Genomic DNA, 8,487 nt, shown 5'->3' with positions numbered 1-8,487 from the left:
TTGTATTCGAAAATAGAACAGCTGACATGCTAAGGGAAAACCAAATAAAATAACAGTGTCTTCAGTTTTGAAAGCTATCCAGCTAAGCTGCACCCAAAATAAATAAACCTACTTCTATCCACAAGAAGTAAAACTAAGTACACTACATACTGGCCTCTCAACTCAACCCCCAAATTAAAGCCAATGTTTTACTCGTCTGGAACGCAGACAAGGTGTGTTTGGCTCTTGCTCAGAAAGACTCCTTCCACACTTGGCAGCAGCTCCTGGTTTCGCTGGCTGTTGCAGTTTGGGATGTTCAGATCTCCGGGCTCCTGCAGGCTGTGGTTCCTGAGCCATGGAGAGAGGAGCAGGCGGTGGAGTCCTCTCTGCAGGTGAGCTTGGATTCAGGCTGCTGTTTCAGGCCCTCACTGCACAACACTGAAAGAGCCTGGTGGCAGAAATGGCGGTTTGCTGTAAATCTGATAATTTTATGATCTTAAGTGTTGAAGAAATAAGCCATTTAGATTTATTTTGAAACTGTCCCCTCCCTTCCTAAAAATACTGAATCAAATCACAACATTTTGGATCAGGTTATCAAAGGCTTAAAAATGATTGTAAAAGAAACACTGCTTTACTTGTGAGATTGTGCTCTAGTGAGTTGCAGTTTGTATGGACAGGTTAAGACGGGTCAAATGCTTTGTGCTACGTTAGCCTGCTGCACCAACGAGTACAACTTTCATGTGAAGGGTGTTTGGTTTTTGGAAAATGCTTTATGACTATGGTGTTCCCAGGTTATTTTACTACTTTATTAAACATCACGCCACAAGACTTAAGTCAGTAATGTGTTTTATTCTTAGTGCTGGTTTTACACAGTGCAGAGAAGCACCATTGTATCATTCACTAGCTGAATTGCTTTCTGAATCGGAAGGTAATCACTGTGCCTCATAAAACAATATACTGTAGTGACACAAAAATAATAGAGAATCTAGTGGAAGCTGCAAGTCTTTAAAAATGAGCTAAAATACACTTTGAAGACCTTGAAGTAAAGTGTCACATCTCAGGCGGACTAATTTAAATGCAGATGAATAGTTATTACATTTTGACTGTCCTGTCCAAGGTGAGTCAGTCTGGGATGTAGAGTCATTTGGTGGTCCTGCTGAAACAGTAAATGACATGTCTGCACTGAAAGCATCTTGAATAATCTCTCAGGTTGTGCCTCTAATTAAGGTATTTTTCGATTTAATCAGACAAGAATGTCAAAAATAATGTATTTAAGATGCCTTAGATTCCATAATGCATAAGAAGTGACATATATATATATATATATATATATACACTCACCTAAAGGATTATTAGGAACACCATACTAATACTGTGTTTGACCCCCTTTCGCCTTCAGAACTGCCTTAATTCTACGTGGCATTGATTCAACAAGGTGCTGAAAGCATTCTTTAGAAATGTTGGCCCATATTGATAGGATAGCATCTTGCAGTTGATGGAGATTTGTGGGATGCACATCCAGGGCACGAAGCTCCCGTTCCACCACATCCCAAAGATGCGCTATTGGGTTGAGATCTGGTGACTGTGGGGGCCAGTTTAGTACAGTGAACTCATTGTCATGTTCAAGAAACCAATTTGAAATGATTCCACCTTTGTGACATGGTGCATTATCCTGCTGGAAGTAGCCATCAGAGGATGGGTACATGGTGGTCGTAAAGGGATGGACATGGTCAGAAACAATGCTCAGGTAGGCCGTGGCATTTAAACGATGCCCAATTGGCACTAAGGGGCCTAAAGTGTGCCAAGAAAACATCCCCCACACCATTACACCACCACCACCAGCCTGCACAGTGGTAACAAGGCATGATGGATCCATGTTCTCATTCTGTTTACGCCAAATTCTGACTCTACCATCTGAATGTCTCAACAGAAATCGAGATCATCAGACCAGGCAACATTTTTCCAGTCTTCAACTGTCCAATTTTGGTGAGCTTGTGCAAATTGTAGCCTCTTTTTCCTATTTGTAGTGGAGATGAGTGGTACCCGGTGGGGTCTTCTGCTGTTGTAGCCCATCCGCCTCAAGGTTGTACGTGTTGTGGCTTCACAAATGCTTTGCTGCATACCTCGGTTGTAACGAGTGGTTATTTCAGTCAAAGTTGCTCTTCTATCAGCTTGAAACAGTCGGCCCATTCTCCTCTGACCTCTAGCATCAACAAGGCATTTTCGCCCACAGGACTGCCGCATACTGGATGTTTTTCCCTTTTCACACCATTCTTTGTAAACCCTAGAAATGGTTGTGCGTGAAAATCCCAGTAACTGAGCAGATTGTGAAATACTCAGACCGGCCCGTCTGGCACCAACAACAATGCCACGCTCAAAATTGCTTAAATCACCTTTCTTTCCCATTCAGACATTCAGTTTGGAGTTCAGGAGATTGTCTTGACCAGGACCACACCCCTAAATGCATTGAAGCAACTGCCATGTGATTGGTTGGTTAGATAATTGCATTAATGAGAAATTGAACAGGTGTTCCTAATAATCCTTTAGGTGAGTGTATTTAGTGTAAAAAAATTATGACTCATTGATCATTTTGAAGTAATTTGTGAAGCACTCTTTTACCTTATCTCAAGCTTGTCATGCATAACAAAGGTATACTTTCTCTCTAAAATTGACGTTCAGCTGTAAGCCTCTTATAGTTAATCTGAGCCGTAGAATAAGTGAAAGGTACATCAGGAGTTCAGATCCAGACTTCACAGAAGAAGTTTTGTAATGTTTTAAGCCAATTGTTTTACAGTTGATTTGCTTGAAATATTATTTGTCCACTTTATTAATTTGGTTAGTATATTTTTTGTGCTGTTTTACTGTTACAGCTGCCTTGGTGTCTCCTAACCATGAGCAGGTTTGAAAGAAGTAGAAAGTTAGCTGCAGATCTGAAGCAGCTGCAGCGTAGAACCAGACATTACAGGAGCTGGTGTGTAGACCCCAATGAGTAACCTGTTTAGTTCAGAGAGAATAAAAAATGAATTAAATGAGTTGCTTTATTTAACCAGGTCAAGTCTTTTAGAACACGTATTAATTTAGGATAACCCGGGTCAACACGTTGTCAGATTACAAACCTCTCAGCTGCAGTGAACACACCATGAATCACAATCTACAAGCACTCAAGGCTTCTGTCTCAGGAAAACGTGTACAATATATACAAATATAAACATCTTCCTGTGTCTATTTGAAACTTATGTGAGATTCTAGGATCAGTAAGATACCAGCAACCCTGCTATTGTAAATCACAGCATTCTTCCTTTTGTACCTAAAACACCATTTCCAACACTGAAGGAAATATTGGTGGATAATATCCTGACATTGTGATTAAATGGTATAATTACAGTTATACATTGTGCCTCATTTTTGCAGTTTGCCCTGAAAACCTTTCTATGTTTTCAGAGCATGAAGACATTAAAAGAAAAAGGTTGGAAAATCAAGTGCGCACAAACATTAGCAATTCCCCTGCCCTCTAAACGAGACATAGTAAAAATAGAGTGTAAAATAATTAAGGAGGCGGCAAAAGAAAATCCCAGTCGGCTCCAAACCCCCTGCAGATGCCGATGTATTTTTACTCTGGCGCCCCGGAGGTTTCCAGTTAATGACATTTTAAGTCCTTTCTATTCATTTGGAAGATCTTAAAGGTCTTTTATTCCCTAAATTGAAAGCTTCTATAGATACACAGCTCTGTTCCCAGGCTATGCTGCTACAGTAGCAGGCATGTCCAACTAACTTGATGTGAACAAGGTGAATGAGGACAGTAATCCAGTAATCTCCACTGTCTACATATTGACTGGTAACATAGAGCTGAGATGCTTGACACAGGGTTCATCAGTGCAGTATTAACAAAAATTAGAACAGACTAAATTGTAAATTTTTTGCCGTGATATATAGTGACCAGAAAGGTACACTTTGTTTTGTTGTTTGTTTGGTAAATTGGTAACATTGTTTGACACACAACTTCACACTTGTTGGTGTGGATCATTTCTTCTCTCTTGGCTGGAATAGGGAATAACAAACCAGCAAATTCTGAAGGTTAAGCTGTGGTTTTGTCAAATGTTTGTCTTTGAATGTAAATATTCTGTATCAAGTTATTCACACCATACAGTGGCTCTCAAAAGTATTCACCCCCTTTGGACTTTTCCACATTTCATTGTTACAACATGAAATCAGAATTGATTTAATCAGGAGTTTTTGCCACTGATCAACACAGAAAATGTCCATAATGTCAAAGTGAAAAATATAATCTGCAAATTGTTCTAAATTAATTACAAATAGAAAATAGAAAATTATTGAATGCATAAGTAATCACCACCTTTGCTATGACGCACCTGATTGAGCTGTGGTGAAACCAATTGTCTTTAGAAGTAACGTAATTAGCTGAATGGAGTCCACCTTAATTAAGGTGTGTCACATGATTTCAGGTTAAATACACCTGTCTCTGGGAGGTCCCACAGCTGGTTAGTACAATTCCTAACAAAAACGTCATCACGAAGATTAAGTAATATTCAATGTAAATCCGGAATAAGTTTATTCAAAATCACCAATCAGGGGTAGGATATAAGAACATTTGAATATTTAATGGAGCACAGTAACGTCCATTATTAAGAAATGGTGAGAATATGGCACAGCTCTGAATCTGCCTAGATCAGGCCATCCTCAAAAACTGAGTATCCAGGCGAGAAGGGCACTAGTCAGAGAGGCCACCAAGAGGCCTATGGCAACTCTAAAGGAGTTAGTGTTTCATGGCTGAGCTGGGAGACACTGCATATTGCATCAGTAGCATGGGTGCTTCACAAAAGTGGCCTTTATGGGAGAGAAAAAACTCACATCAAATTTCGGCTAGAGAGTTTGCCAGAAAGCATGTGGGAGATTCTGAGACCAAGTGGAGGAAGATTCTATGGTCTGATGAGACCAAAATAGTGCTTTTTGTCCTCAACACTAAGTGCTACGTTTGGTGCAAGTCTAACACCACACATCATCCTGAGAACACCATCCCTACAGTGACGCATGGTGGTGGCAGCATCAGACTATGGGGATGCTTCTCTGTGTCAGGGCCTGGAAACCTTTTAAAGATAGAGGGCAAAATGGATGCAGCAGAGTACAGAGGAATCCTGGAAGAAATCCTGCTGAAGTCTGCAAGAGACCTGGGACTTGGGAGAAGATTAATCTTCAGGACAATGAACCCAAACATACAGCCAAAGCCACACTGGAGTAGCTTAAAAACAAAAAGGTCAATTTACTGGAGCAGCCCAGTCAAAGCCCGGACCTCAATTCAATTGAGAATATGTGGAAAGAGTTGATAATTGCTGTTCACCAAAGGTCCCCAACTTGATGGAGCTTGAGCAATTTTGCAAAGAAGAATGGAGTGTTCAGATGTGCAAAGCTGGTAGAGACTTATCCACATAGACTCATGGCTGTAATCACTGCCATAGGTGCCTCTACCAAATATTGACTGAAGGGGGTGATTCATTATTTTCTGTTTTGAATTTGTAATTAACTTAGAGCAATTTGCAGATTACATTTTTCACTTTGACATTGCGGACATTTTCTGTATTGATCAGTGGCAAGAACTCCTGATTAAATCCATATTAATTCCACAATGAAATGTGGAAAAGTCCAAGGGGGGTGAATACTTTTGAGAGCCACTGTATTACTTATAGAGGAGCCCTCCCAGTCTGTACTGTTTGCAAACTACAGAGGGAATCAATTGAGATTGATTGATTTTGGTATCTGCTGCCATACCAATACACATACATGCTCTGCTAGAGATTTGTTTATTTTATTTGTTTCCTTATTTATCCATAGCAAAACTATTCTACAACTTACAAAAAATATGCATTACACAAAAGGTGGATTGTGTCACTTCATGACCATATTTGTATTTCCTGTTCTCATGCATTTTTCAAGATGTTTTTAATGAGAAACCCCTAATTAGTTTGTGACTAAAGTTGGAGTCATGTAGATACTTTGGAACCATTTGCCCATTCGGTCGTATTATGGTCTCCGCTCACTCCATTATTGATGCAACAGAAGAAATGCATAGAGAAAATGTGCTTTTTTGATGCACAACACAAGAAAATGCCTCTTTGTTGCCAGGGCTGTGTGTTCTGTGTTTATTTAAACTTGTCAGGGGATTTTATTCCTGTATTGTTTTCTTTCCTTCACAGTGCATCTCAGACACCTGCTTGTTTTCATTTTGTTCAGGCATTCATTTTGTTTTTGAGCCATTTCAATTCCTTCCAGCCTTGACAGTAACCAGAGGTACTTCTAATTTGGCAGGTATTCAGCAGTTGGGGGGGGGGAAACAAAGCTACCAGATAGCACAGACACCGCAGAAGGATTTCAAATGGTTAATCATTCCAAAAATAAACGTAATTTGTCTTAATTTATTTATTTGTACAAAAAATGAAAATGTACCTTTGCAAAGCTTTTCAGTTCTGCCTGCTCTTAAAAAAAACATGGCCCATGACCTTGCAGATATATTGCAATAATTAAGTGAACTACTTGAAACATTAATTGGATTTTAAAGACAAGCAGTTCTAAAATGGTAATACATTGTGATTTTAGTCTATTAATGTATCACTGCTTTCTCAATGAGACCATCTAAATCGATTTCGTTTTCTTCATTTGAATGATTGAGTGCAATTTTTGAGGTGGATGGTTCTGTCCTGCTGCTTAATTTTCATCAGTCTTCATCTGACTTTGAATGCTTGTGGATGTTAAGAACCAGGTTACATGTGTGGGGTGATCATTCATGTCTTGTCCTGTAGGTTGACTGTAGTGTGTTTATTAACCTAAGAATGTGTTTTGTTTATCTGCAGTTTGGTCTGGAAAACTTAGAAAAGTTACTTTAGGTGTAAAACTGGGTTAATGGAAGCCCAAACCATAAAACAAATGTAGTTTGAAAATAGCACAAAGCCATAGTTTTCTCCCTGAAGGAACAGTTACATAAATCAAATAGAGGTTTTGATTTCAAATTATTAAAGAGTTGGTAATAATCCAGAACACATTTTTAAACAAACAGTCAACATTTTTTCAGTACTTAAAATACCTCGTATGCAAAATATTCAACCCATCCACCAATCACAGACTTCCAGACTGTAGATGTTTTATTGCATCTACCTAATGTAAGGCTGCAAATTAAGTACTGCGTTTGCATTTTGTTATTGGCAGGTGGGTCAAGGTTTTGATTCAGTCTGTAACCAAGTGCATCTGTTGCCAACCAGTGTTATGACTGAATAAACAAATCCAATTCCATATTTACAGATCTGTAAAAAGAGTAGGAATATTTAGTAATGTTTACGATTCAGACTTGGATAACTTGGATTATGTTGAGAGAGGATTAATTTAATATCAATAACTGGCATCTACTAATGATCATACTTTTACTTGGTATTAGTAAAAGGATAGATAGCAGTCCTGGTGTATAAACCCCTTTTGTAAACGAATGATTTAGTGGCAATAGGTTGAGTTCTTAACATTTACAAATGGCCATTTCTGCAGTGTTATTGAATGTCCTGGTTGAGACACAGTGCATCCAGTGTAGTGTGTATGTGGTCTGCTTGTGTCTTGTGTGCCGAGTCTGGCGGGTTTTCACTGCCCTTTGGATCTACACTGAATTAGACCTATTCCAATGGGCTGTTTTTCACAGTAATGCAAGAAAATAGTCAAGTTCTGATAAAACCGAACTTCCAGGATTATTGCCATGTTGAAACACACACCAGAGAACTGAACACAAGAGGACAGATGGTGCTCGTTTCATTCCCATTATTTTAATGTGAATCTGATCTTGAATATTCATAGAAATCCTGGGCCTCTTCAATCTTGAACTCTTTCTGAAGGAGTTATCAAGACATGACCGGGTCAAGTGTTTAACAAAGAGCAATCAGTATTCACTGTTAAGATTTACAGGGGGACCTAATTTTAAATATTAGTAATACGCGTCTGTCACCTGTACTAGTACCATTTAATTAGCCATCTCCTTATCCAACAATATGCAGTTAATTAGATACTCTCTTATTGCATTGCATTGTAAGTACACCTTAAAGGTGTGAGAAACTGATTAATTTAATCAGTATCAATAGTATGTTGTCTGATGTCAATGATTTAAACCTTTGGATTTGTCTATGTTATATTTGGACTTTACAGTTAACAATATGACATAATTTTAACAACCTTTTACATATTAAATATAATTAAAACCCTCACTTACAATCTGAAGTAGGAACGACTGCCATGACATTGTCATAGAACAGGTTTGTTGTTGATCAGTCATGGGGGTGGGGGGGCACTTTGGAAGACAAAACATTGAATGCATTACTCTTTTGAAAGCCTTGGCAGTAATTGTAAAAAATCATCCCAGTGGGAACATGGAAAGAAGGCCTCACACATTAATCTAGAATCTTATTCAATTTCACGTTATTTACTGTAAAGGCAATCTTTCTGTATAAAGATTGGTGGCGGCGA

The sequence above is a fragment of the Amia ocellicauda genome, chromosome 5 (assembly GCF_036373705.1).
Source record: "Amia ocellicauda isolate fAmiCal2 chromosome 5, fAmiCal2.hap1, whole genome shotgun sequence".
In the NCBI taxonomy this organism is placed as follows: domain Eukaryota; kingdom Metazoa; phylum Chordata; class Actinopteri; order Amiiformes; family Amiidae; genus Amia; species Amia ocellicauda.
The sequence above is the reverse complement of the archived record's forward strand: the minus strand, read 5'-3'. Positions refer to the sequence as shown.